General features: G+C 51.4%; 1 long non-coding RNA gene across 1 annotated transcript in view; it reads left to right on the top strand.

The window, feature by feature from the left end:
* The first annotated feature begins 305 nt into the window (after positions 1-305).
* The window catches only part of LOC116529148, a 75,453-nt gene continuing 63,580 nt past the window's right edge, over positions 306-12,178 (top strand). The window contains exon 1 of the long non-coding RNA XR_004259406.1: positions 306-745. This is a non-coding gene — a long non-coding RNA (uncharacterized LOC116529148). The remainder of the gene's footprint in view (positions 746-12,178) is intronic.

The raw sequence follows: 12,178 nt of genomic DNA on the forward strand, positions 1-12,178 counted from the left end.
CTAAGAAGATGGCTGTGTGTCCCCACCAGGGCAACTGCTGTTGGGCACTGAGGAGGGCACAGCCTTCCCAGCCTGGATGGGAGACGGCTCAGCAGGCCCAGGCCTCCTACTCCCAGTCCCTGCCAGGCTCTGGGCATCGCCCTCACTGTGGCCCAGGTTGGAGCCAAAGCCCCCTTTGGGGGCAGGTAAGGAGCAGCCTCTGTGGCTGTGACCGTGACTACTTTGAGTGGGGAAGGGGCTAGGGAGAGACAGAGAAGGAGGAGGAGAGGAGAAGAGAGAAAGCGACAGTAACAAGGAGATGGAGAGATGGGGAAGGGGACAGAGAGAGAGAGGAAGCCACAGGGAAGACAGACAGGGCCACAGACAGAGGACAGCCGGCCAGGGTGGCTGTGCGTGGAGCCCAGAGAGGCCCTGTCAGTGAGCGGATGCTGGCCTAGAGGCGGTCTCCGGTCGTGCCACAGCTCTGTTCCCAGCCTTGGAGAAACAAACCAACCGGATCCACAGACGCCGGAACCCGGGAGGGACACTAACGCCGCTGGCATCCAGCTGAGCTCAGTGCGAGATTCAGCAGATGGAATTTAATACAGACACTTTGGAAAGTTCTGCATCTGGCTTTGAAAACTAACTGCACAAGCAGTGGGGAGGGAGAGCGGCCTGTCCGCAGCCCCTGCAGGAGCTGAGCCCGGGGCTCAGCAGAGTCGCTGGGTGTTGAGTTGCTGGAAAAGCTCATGTGGGAATCAGCAAGGTGAGGAGCCGCCCAGGGAGGAGGAGGTGAAAGATCTGCCGTCCTTAGGGCTGGCCCAGCGCCATCTCGGCTTGCTCTAGGAGGTGTGAGAGGAATGTTCTGGAAGACTTGCAGAGGAGAGTACAGAGACAGAAGACAGAGTAGCATAGGCAGGCTGTGAAGTCAGCAGGGGCCTGGGTTGTGTCCCAGCTCGGGCACATTCTGCGACCTCCCACAGGTCCCTCGGCCTCTCTGAGCCTCAGTTTCCTCATCAGTAACGTGGGAGTGATAAGAGATCCTATTGTCAGGGCTGCCTTGGGGACTCTGTGTCCAGAACTGAGCCCAGGGCTTGGCCCAGAGGAGGCGCCCAGCAAGAGGTGGGTCTGCAGAGCTGGGGCTGCCTGGCTGGGGAAGGAACTCATGGGGATCTGAGAGTCGTCTGTACTGTGAACAGAGGCGCCAGTGTCGGGACCGGTTGGCCGGTCCTCATGCATGCAAGCACACACGTGCACACAGGCATGGACTCCAGAGTGGGACCTGTGTAAGGATGCTCCTGGATGTGGATGTACTTCGTTTTTTGTGTTTTTTGAGACAGGGTCTTGCTCTGTTGCCCAGGATGGAGTGCAGTGGCCAGAACATGGCTCACTGCAGCCTCAACCTCCTGGGTTCAAGTGATCCTCCCACCTCGGCCTCCTGAGTAGCTGGGACTATAGGCATGTGCCATCATGCCTGGCTGATTTTTCTATTTTTTGTATATACAGATTTTTGCCACGTTACACAGGCTGGTCTCAAACTCCTAGGCTCAAGCAATTCACCCACCTTGGCCTCCCAAAGTGCTGGGATTACAGGCATGAGCCACTGTGCTCTGTAGGACATCCTTCTGACCACAAGGAATGCTTCAAGGACATAAGGACCTGCCCTGGTGGTGGAGAGGACATTGAGACTAAGGGAGGACAGGTGACTTGCTCAGGTGACTCCGCAGAGTCAGCTCCAGCACTGGTGACCACGACTTGAGGAGGAAGATGCAGAGTGGGGGGACAGAACAGGGGAGGGAAAGTCAGAAGCCTCAGTGGCCTTGGAGAACCGTACAGACGCTAGGCCAGGCTGGGAGCAGTGAGCTTGAGCCCAGCCGGAGAGGGTGGGGGCGGGAAGTCTCCCCTAGGCGGGGCCGGGGCCTCCCAGGCCAGGTGGAGCTACTTATGGGTAGTAGGAGTAGGCATAGTGGTCTCTCCTGGCAGCATGAAAAGAGAGAACAGCACAGTTGTGTCCCAGGTCCATCCACCAAGGGCGGGCTGAGGCAATGCCCAGGCAGCAGGGTGGGCCTGGGTGCTTCCCGGGCTGGGGAGGGGCTGGCCAAGGACTGGACAGGTCAGAAAGACCTTCCTGGTCCCAAATGCTGGTCAGGCTGAGACATTAAGGACCAGGACCCAAGGCCCCTCTGGAATCTTCCCCAAGCCTACTGCAGAAGTGAGGAGGAGGTGCGGGAAAGGGCCTGGGGGCCACAGAGCTTTCACACACAGTCATACACACATGTATACACAGAAATAAATACTTACACAAACAGACACACATGTAGATATACACTCATATGTACTCATACACAGAAAAGCATACATTGACACACATATGCACTCCCAAATGTAGACACACACATGTGCAGACATGCATACACATGTATTCAAACACACTGACACACATGCAGACATACATTCACACACACACACATACACACACACACACACACACACACACACACAATGACCCTGACCCACACACTCCGACTGGAGGGTAACTGCTCACCCAGGGTGCCATCACCCCTGCAGCCGGCCTTCCACTTCCCCTCCCCGCCGGCCTCTGCCCCCAGCGGTCAGCCCTTTGCCTGCACCTTCACCTGTGTGGGGACAGAGGGTGGGCACAGTGAAGAGGACTCCAGCTGGACACCCGGGGTACACCTTGGCCCGCCCTCACTCCCCGGACTGCCCCTGGGTGTGGTATCACTAAAGGAGCCAGATCATCCTCCTAGGCGGCTCCCAGAACACAACTTGGGTCAGGAGCCGGATGCTACCAGTAAGCGCTGTCAATGAAAAGAGTCAAACTCTGTACAATATTTTTAAAGAGTTTTATTCTGGGCCAAATTTGAATGACCATGGCCTGAAGCACAGTCTCCAAAGGTCTTGAGAACAAGTGCCCAAGGTGGTTGGGTTATAGCGTGGTTTTACATGTTTTAGGGAGACTTAAGACATCAGTACGTGTGAGGTATACATTGGTTCGGTCTGGAAACGTGGGACAACTCAAAGGTGGGGAGGTCGTAGGTGGATTCAGAGATTTTCCGATTGGCAATTGGGCAAATGGTTGAATGAGTTAAGTTATTATCTAAAGACCTGGATTCAACAGAAAAGAGTGTCTGGCTTAAGATACGGAGTTTAGAGACCAAGGTTCTTATAATGTAGATGAAGTCTCTTAGGTGGCCACTCGCAGCAGCGGTAGATGGCAAATGTTTTCTATTCAGACCTCTAAAAGGAGCTGGACTGGAAGCTAATCTCTTCAGGATCAGAAAAAAAAGACCTGGAAAGGGAAAGGAATTCTCTACAGAATGTAAATTTCCCTCACAAGAGACAACTTTGCAGGGCCATTTAAAAATACGTCAAAGAAATATACTTTGGGGTAAAATATTTTGATTTCTTTCCTTGCCTGTTATCTGTCATATGATGCTATACTAGAGTCAGTTTGGAATTTGGTATTTTATTGCTACAAAGTCTGTTTTGTAAGTCTTAAGATGGCTGCTTTAATGTTAATGCTGGCCAGCTGTGCTGAATTCCAAAGGGAGGCGGGAATAGTGAGGCGTGTCTGACCCTCCATTCCCATCACGACATTAACTAGTGTTTTAGGTTTCTTTGAAATCCCATTGGCTGAGAGGAGGGTCCATTTAGTAGGTTGGGGGGCTTCGAATTTTATTTTACTTTATTTTTTATTTTGAGACAGGGTCTTGCTCTGTCACCCAGGCTCAAGAGCAGAGCAGTGGCATGATCAAGGCTCACTGCAGCCTCCTGGCTCAAGCCGTCCTAACTGGGACTTCAAGTGTGCACCACCATGGCTGGATAACTTCTTACTTTATTTTTTGAGACAGGGTCTCGTTCTGCCACCCAGGCTGGAGTGCAGTGGTGTCATCATGGCTCACTGCATCCTCGACCTCCCAGGCTCAGGGGGTCCTCCTGCCTCAGCCTCCTGAGTAGCTGGAACTACAGGTGTGTGTCAGCATGCCCAGCTAACTTTTTGTATTTTCTGTAGGGATAAGGTTTTGCCATGTGGGCCAGGCTGGTCTCTAAGTGAACCTGGGCTCCAGTGAACCCTTCCTTCGGCCTCCCAAAGTGCTGGGATTACAAATGTGGTTTTTTCTTGGATTACATCATCCACAGTGTACAGCAGGCTGGTTTCCATTTCACAGATAGGGAGGCTGAGTCATGGGGAGTCATGGGCTGCCCCAGGCCTCTCTGGGGTTGAGGGGCAGAAGCCCTAGGCCTCTGGATGCCTGTCCCAAGACTCTGGCTCCTGAACCTCCTCCCTGCTCCCTCCTGAGGCCCTGCCTAGGCCTGTTCCAGGGTCCTTCATTCACTTGCCCTCACATCAAGCCATCAGCAGGAATCCCAGAGCAGGGCCTTCCACAGGAAATGCTACAGATTGAGGGGAGAAGAGAGGAAGACTGAGGCCAGGAGGGCAGGAGATTGGCTCCAGGTCACACAGCACACCTCCATCCCAGGGAAAGGGGAGGACCCAGGGTGCTGGGGCTGGTAGCAGAGGCTTGGGTGGGGATGGGGTGGACGAATGACATAGCATGATGGCATGATGTGGGGGGCTGGGGAGATGTGTGGAGATTCAGTCCTGGTTCTGCCTTGAACAATGTAGAAATTATTTTTATAAAGGATAAACTCAGGCTGGGTGCATTGGCTCACGCCTATAATCCCAGCACTTTGGGAGGCTGAGGTGGGTGGATCACAAGATCAGGAGTTCAAGACCAGCCTGGCCAAGATGATGAAACCCCATCTCTACTAAAAATATAAAAATTAGCCAGGCATGGTGGTGGGTGCCTGTAATCCCAGCTCCTTGGGAGGCTGAGGCAGAGAATTGCTTGAACCCAGGAAGGAGGTGGAGGTTGCAGTGAGCCTGGGGGATAGAGTGAGACTCCATCTCAAAATAAATAAATAAATAAAATAAACTCAGATCCTGTCTCTCTTCCCTTGCCTAAAGGCCTTCGCTGGATCCTGGTGCTCTTATGAACGCAGTCCTCAGGCTTTCCTCTGGCTCAGGTGGCCCCACACGGCCCCGCCCCTGCACCTCACTGCTCTTCCCTCTCCAGCCACATGGCACTTGTGTTTCCCCATCTCGGAGCCACTGCACGTGGAGCTGTCTATACCTCCATTTTCTCTCCCTTCTCTTTATGGCTTTAGTCTCATCAGAACTTTCCTGACTCCCCCTTCCACACACCAAATGCTTCCTCCCTCTGTTGTCCTCACTCCTGGCCTCCCACTCTCTTTCTTTCCAGCCCTTACTGAAACTGGTAATCATCCATTCATCTGTGTTTTCTTGTTTAATGCTGCTCTCCCGTACAGCCTACAAGCTATGCAAGAACAGAATGCCTGCCTGTTTTCCCACCCCAGATCCTCAGTGCCCAGCACAGTGCCTGGATCATTGTATAGACTCTAAATATTTGTTGATGAAAGAATTTTGTTCCTCTGAACCCAGAGCTTCCTCCTCTGAAAAATATGGCTAATTATTATTCTGCCCATCAGGGGCTGCTGTGAAACATGAATAATGGTAAGCATGCCCATAGCAGGTGCACTATGAACACGAGTTCATTCCCCCTCCTCCCTCTCCTGAACTTGCCCTCTCCAGTGAAATAGGACTCCGGGCCCAGGCTGTGAATTGCTCTATCCCAGGTGGCTCAGAGCAGCTTTCTAATCAAAGTGTGTTGAATTGAACCAAAGTCATCGGCTCCTGTCCATCCACTGACCTGTGTTGACTGAGCAGCTGCCAGACACCGCGTCCACACAGCCTATAATCCAGAACCTTTCCCACTTCACAGAGCTCTCAGCCTGGGGAAGAGAAGCAATGCGAAGTGTTAGAAATACCCAATCACCTACTGCAGGGTGTGAGGAGGCTGCAGGGGATTCAGCACAGGTGGCAAACAATTGGCTGGGGTGCCTTCCTTCTTCTGGAATTATCTCCAGGGGAAATGGGTTGAGGGCGCCTAATGCTGCCCTGCCCCTGACTCTGTGTGCCAGAGCTCCCACATCCGGAGTTCCTTCAGAAGCTGAAAAAACCCAGAAGCTGTGACCTTTGCTTTGAGCTAAAAAACAGCAGAAAGGCTTAGAAAAGTCTGGAGGGGTTGACCTTGTGCTCTTCCCTCCAGGTCACCAGGATGAGTGGAGTTCCTGTCCGCCTCTGGGCAGCCAATGGAGGAACCCTGTTGTCTCCGGGTTCCCATGCCCACTGTGGTTTGTGTTCCTTGGTCCTGACGTCTGTGTTTCTGTTTATTTTTTCTCTTTGTTGAATGGCCTTTTGCTGCATGCTCTTCCAAATCCTCTGTGGAACAAAGCCCAGAGTAAATAATTGAATGCTTACTAATTTAAATATTTCCAGTACCGGCCTTCACGTCTCTGCGTGTGACATCCCATACTGACAGCCTCTGCTCTGGGAAGCAGAAATGCCTTTTCTTTCCTCTTGAGCTGTTTCTTTTGAGCTTCCAAGTTGCAGGGAGTCACCCTAGTGTCCTGGGATTTGGGCCACACGGGCTCATTCCTGTCTCTAGCCCAGGCCCCTTTCAGTCCTCCTTTCTCCAGGCTGAGGTCAGCCACCCAGAAGAGACAAGAATGAAAACGAGCCATGAATAAAGTGCATCTTAATCTGGAATGATCCCTGTTCTGCAGGTAGGGAAAGAGAGGCTCAGAGAGGTGAAGGGACACGCCCAATGACACACAGCAAGGGTCCTCTCTTCTTGAGGTTGTGCTGCTTTCCTCCAGAAGGTCCTTAACATACTCCTGACTGCTGCCCACAGGGCCCCCTGGGTGGTCAGTGGAGATTGATGGCAGAGCTGGGATGCAAACCTGGTCTCTGAAGAGCAGCCCGCATTTACTGAGAGGGCAAAGGGTGGCGTGGAATGTGAGCATGTGGGGTCTGTGTCTGAGTGACTGTGAGCGAGTGTGTGTCATCTTGCGGGGTGAGCGTGTGTCTTGGTCAGTTCAGGCTGCTATAACAAATACCACTGACTGAGGGGCTTAAACAGCAGACATTTACTTCTCATGGTTCTGGCGGCTGGGAACCTCAAAATCAAGGTGTCAGCCAACTCTGTGTCTGCTGAGGCTCTCTTCCTGGTTGGTGGATGGCCACCTTCTTGCTGTATCATCACATGGCAGAGACAGAGATCATCCCAGCTCTGCCACCTCCCAGCTGCCTAACCTTGAGAAAGTCATTTTCCCTCTCTGTGCCCATATCCACGGCCTAAAGTGGGGTCAGCGCTAATATGGTGCCACAGGTGGTTGTCAAGATCAAATGGGACCAAGGGCGAGTACACAAAAAGAAAAATCCCCGATGTAGCTGTGTACTGACCTGCGGCACCAGACTCAGGACACAGCTTAGTGCCACGCCGACAGTGGCATTGTCCAGGCTCTGCTGCTCCACCCACACTGCCCCTGTCTGCTGTCTCTCCTGAGTGCTCCCCCAGCCCAGGCACCTGCAGCCTGTCTGCTGGGAGCTGGAGCTGTCAGGAATGAGGGTGCTTCCTGCTGCAGGAACAGCTCCAGGGAAAGCGGGGATGGGGTGGGGAGAAGTGGGAGGAAGTCGGGGTGCCAGCGTCTGCCCACAGAATCCCTCTTTCCAATCTGGAGCACACCATAAGAGGGAGGTTAGGGACAACTACTAACCTTGTGAATCCCCCAACACCGCCAAGCCCATGGAGTGTAAGGAAGTGAGGACCTGGATGTGAGCTCAGCCCCCACCCTGGCAGCTGTCCACCGACCTCTGACCCCGGGCTCCACCCTCTCCCCATCTAATCCTGTCCTGCTCTACGGCGACCCTGGAAAACTCCTTCACGACTCACTGTGTCCCTTCCTAGACCTCTAGGACCCACAGTGGCTCCTGTCTCCTCTCTGGGTCCCCGGGTCTGCCTTACCTTTGCATGTGCTGTTTCCTCTTCTGCCACTTCCACTTCCCCTCCCTGAGCTCCTGTGCCTCCCTGAATGTCTCTGGTCCCAGCTCTGCTGTCTGCAGTGTAAGTGACAATTCACTCCTCTGTCCTCCGCATGGGACCGACAGCCCCCTGAGAGCTGACTCTGCGTCTGGCCACTTGTTTCCCTAGAGTGCAGGTGGTGCCTGATACCTTTGCCAGCATTTATTGAGCACTGACTGTGTGCCAAGACTGTGCTCAGCCCTTTACAGACATATATTAATTAACATAAGAGGACCTTCAAGGACATAAGGTCATCTTCAAGGGCATACTGGAGACAGGGTGGGGTTGGCTGGGAGCACAGACTTGAAGACCAGGTCAGGTGGATTTGGGTCTGGCTCTGCATTTACTGGCTGGGTGGTCTTTATCAAGTTACCTAAGCGCTGGGTGCCTCACTTTCCCATGTAACATAGAGGCATTGATAGTACCCGTCTCATGGGGCTGTTTTGAGAATTTAAAGAGTGAATATGTAAAGGGCTTAAAATAACATCAGACACAGGTTAAGGGTTGGCTATTACTGTTATCCACATTTTATAGAAGAGGAAGCTGAGAGTGGGAAAGTCACTTACCTGAGCTCTCGGCAATGAGGTGGTGGAGTTAGAACGTGAATCCAAGACCTACCTGACCCCGAAGCACTCCCCCTAATGATTACAGCAGGGTTTCAGGGTCTTCGCCTTTTTTAGCCTCAGCGTCCCCATCTGTAAGGTGAAGGGGCAGGAGGGGAGGATGCTTAGAGTTCCAGTGCTCTTGCCTTCATGAGATTTGGAACCGATCTTGAAGGCAGTGGATTTCCCTTGTGCTTTTGGAACAGGATCCCATGCACAGCCTCTGGATGCGTGGCAGATTTCTGGTAGGCAGTGGCTGGCAGGTTGGCTTGAAGTGGTCCAGATTTAGCAGGTGAGGCTTTGGGGGAGATGCTTCCATGGAGGCCCCCAGCATCGGAGTATGCTGAGATAGACCCCAAAAAGCCTGTGGTGAGAAGTCACAGGCAAAACATGCAGGAATATCTGCTTCTGCAAGAGTATCCTTTTCAGAGTTGGGGCAGCTGGTGCAGACCCTGTTCTCTGCAGAGGTCCCTGGCGGGGTGGGGCTGAGATAGGAGAAATCAGATTCTACTGGAGGGGGGTGCCCTACTGTGTCCAAGGGTTTCCGAACGCTGCCCCATTATTACCCCTCGCTCTCTGCAGGTGGTGAGTTCCCAAATCCAGCTACCCCTTAATGTCTTCCCTAGCCGGACTCAGGGCCCGCCCCCCATCTCTCATCAGCATTTCAGCAGCCTTCTCGCTGGGTGCCTGTTGCAGCCCATGCAGATCACGCAGATGGTGTCAGATGGGGCTCTTCCCCAAACCCAAATCAGGTCATGTCCCCTCCTGGCTTCCCATCGCCTCCTGCGCTGGCAGACGGCGACCCCTGTGGTCTGCTGCCTTGCCTCCCTCTATACCTGCTGGCCTCCTTGCTGCTCTGAAAATGCACCAAACTCATCTCCACAGTGGGTCTTGGCCACTTGATGTCCCCTCTGTCAGGGAGCCTCCGAGTGTCATCTGCCTGGCTCTGTTGTTTTGTCTTTCTAATATCAGCCACGTCATTGAGGCCCTCTGGGAAATTCTACCGAAAGGAGCCCTGCATCCAGCACTGGTGCCTTAGTCCAACTCGTGATTTCTTTTTCAGGCTCTGTGCTGTGCGCAGAGGACACAGCAATGAGCAGGACATGTCCGTGTTCTTGGGTCCTTGTGCGTCCTGTTGATGAGTAATGATGAGAACCTTAGATTCCACTGAGGAAAAGGAAAAATCGGAAAAAAAAAACAAAAGAAAAGGGATGATGAAGACCAATATTAGCCAGGACAGATAGACACACACACACACACACACACACACACATACACACACACACACATACACACACATCTATAAAAAAAACAACTGATTGTGCCACACAGGAAGGACATGGGTTGTCATAGAAACAGGTAATGGGGACCTCACCTATTGTGGGGGTTAGGGAGGGCATCCCTATTTCTATCTAAGAGTGGCATTAAAAAAGGATGAGGCTTTCGTTTCCTCCAAGGTAGAGTCTCCCCAGTCCTCTTAGGTCTTCCCCATGACAACTAAAAATCCATGGACCTAACCCAGCAGTAGGCACAGGAAGGCGGAAGGACAGAGGCAAGACAGACTGCCTGGAGGCTTAGAATGTGAGGAACAGCACGGTGGTGAGCTCCCTGCCTTTCCTACTGCTTCCCTTATCTCCTGGACAGAGTGCTGCTTAAGTCCCCATCCTAGAACGGCCAACAGACACAGGCCTGAAAAGTACGAAGAAAAACCTGTTGGTTTGTGCAGAGGACGGGGTAGAGGGAAGCCTAATGACAGGAAATATTTTTGTCAAATCCTGCCCTACTCCAGTCCAACACCAACAGAAAAACTGCTCTTCCCCCACTCCTTCTGCCCTGCATTTTGAGCAGGATGGAGCGGGAAGCTGATGTTCCATCCATCCCCACTTCTGCTGCATTTAGCAGGCATAGCTGCTCTGACTCCCCTGCTAGGGTGGTGTCAGCAGGTCCAGCCATGAGCTGAACCTCCACTTCCAATTGGCAGCAGTGAGACTTAAGGGAGTGATGCACTGTGGGGCTATTTACACTTGACACCTTCAACCCCCATCCAACTGGCAATCATCAGTGTGTCTAGAGAGAAACTGCCTGTACCTTAACCTGGTCTCCATAAGGCAGAACAAGGTGGTAGGAGATAGGGCTGGTTGGCACTCTGCTTCTCTCCTGCCCCTCTCTTCATGTCAGCAGGTCCCAGTGGGAAACTGAGCTTCTGCCTCTACCCTGCAACAACAAAGTGATGAGTCATCCCTCAGCTCCCTCTGCCTCTGCTGTCAGTAGGCCACAGTGGGAAGCCGAGCTTAACACCTCCTTTCAGAGGCAGCAGCGGAGTAGAGCTGACCCCATCTTTGCAGGCAGGCCTGATGGGAGCTGAACAGACATATCCATCTGGCCCTCTCCTTAAACCTGTGGGGAAAAAACCCAGAGTCTTATAATATTCAAAATGCTCAGAATACAATAGAAAAATAATCACTTACCATACCAAGAGTAGGAAAATCACAACTTGAATGAGAAAAGATAATCAACAGATGCCAACATAGAGATGAATCACATGTTGGAATGATCTAACAAGGACTCTAAAGCAGCCATCATAAAAGTGATTCAATAAGCAATTACGGATGATCTTGAAACAAGTGAAAAATAAAACATTTCAGCAAAGAAATAGAAGTAATAAAAAGAACAAAATGGAAATTATGGTACTGAAATATACAGTGACCAAATAAAAAGCTCAAGGGATGGCTTAACAGTGGAGATGATGGAGGATTGAACCAGTGAACTTGAGAAAAGATGAATAGAATTTACCCTGCCTAAGAGCAGAGAGAGAATAAACTGAAAAATAAAAAAACAAAGTCTCAGAGACCTGTGGACATCAGCACAATAGCTCTCAGTCATACTGTTGGAGTCTCAAAAGGCGAGGAGAGAGAGTGGGACTGAAAAGTATTTGAAGAAACAATGGCTAACACTCCCCTAATTGAGAGAAGGACATATACCTAACTATTCAAGAAGCTGAATAAATCTTAAGTAGCATAAATCCAAAGAAATTCATTTAGGGACAGTATGGTGGCTCATGCTTGTAATCCCAGCACTTTGGGAGGCTGAGGCAGGTGAACTGCTTGAGTCCAGGAGTTCGAGACCAGCCTGGGCAACATGCTGAAACCTTGTCTCTTCAAAAAATACAAAAATTAGCCAAACATGGTGGCATGTGCCTGTAGTCCAAGCTTTTTGGGAGACTGAGGTGGGAGGATTGCTTGAGCCTAGGAGATCGAGGCTCCAGTCAGCTGTGTATGTGCCACTGCACACCAGCCCAGGTGACAGAGTGAGACCCTGTCTCAAAAATAAAGAAATTCGTGTTAAGCCGCATCATAATTAAACATCTGAAAATGAAAGGCAATGAAACATCTTGAACACAGTCAGAAAGAAACTACATGTTACTTCTAAGTTACACCAATTTGAATGATAGCTGATGTCTCTTTTGATACCAAAGAGGCTCAAATTAAGTGGTGCAACACTTTTCAGGTACAGAGAGAAAAGAACTGTCAAGAGTAAATTCTATACCTGCTGAAAAATATTAAGGGGGAAACAAAGGCATTCTCAGATGAAGAAAAACTAAGAGAATTTGTTGCTAGCAAATATACCCTT

The sequence above is a fragment of the Sapajus apella genome, unplaced genomic scaffold (genome assembly GCF_009761245.1).
Source record: "Sapajus apella isolate SASKATOON/1434 unplaced genomic scaffold, GSC_monkey_1.0 scaffold62, whole genome shotgun sequence".
In the NCBI taxonomy this organism is placed as follows: Eukaryota; Metazoa; Chordata; class Mammalia; order Primates; family Cebidae; genus Sapajus; species Sapajus apella.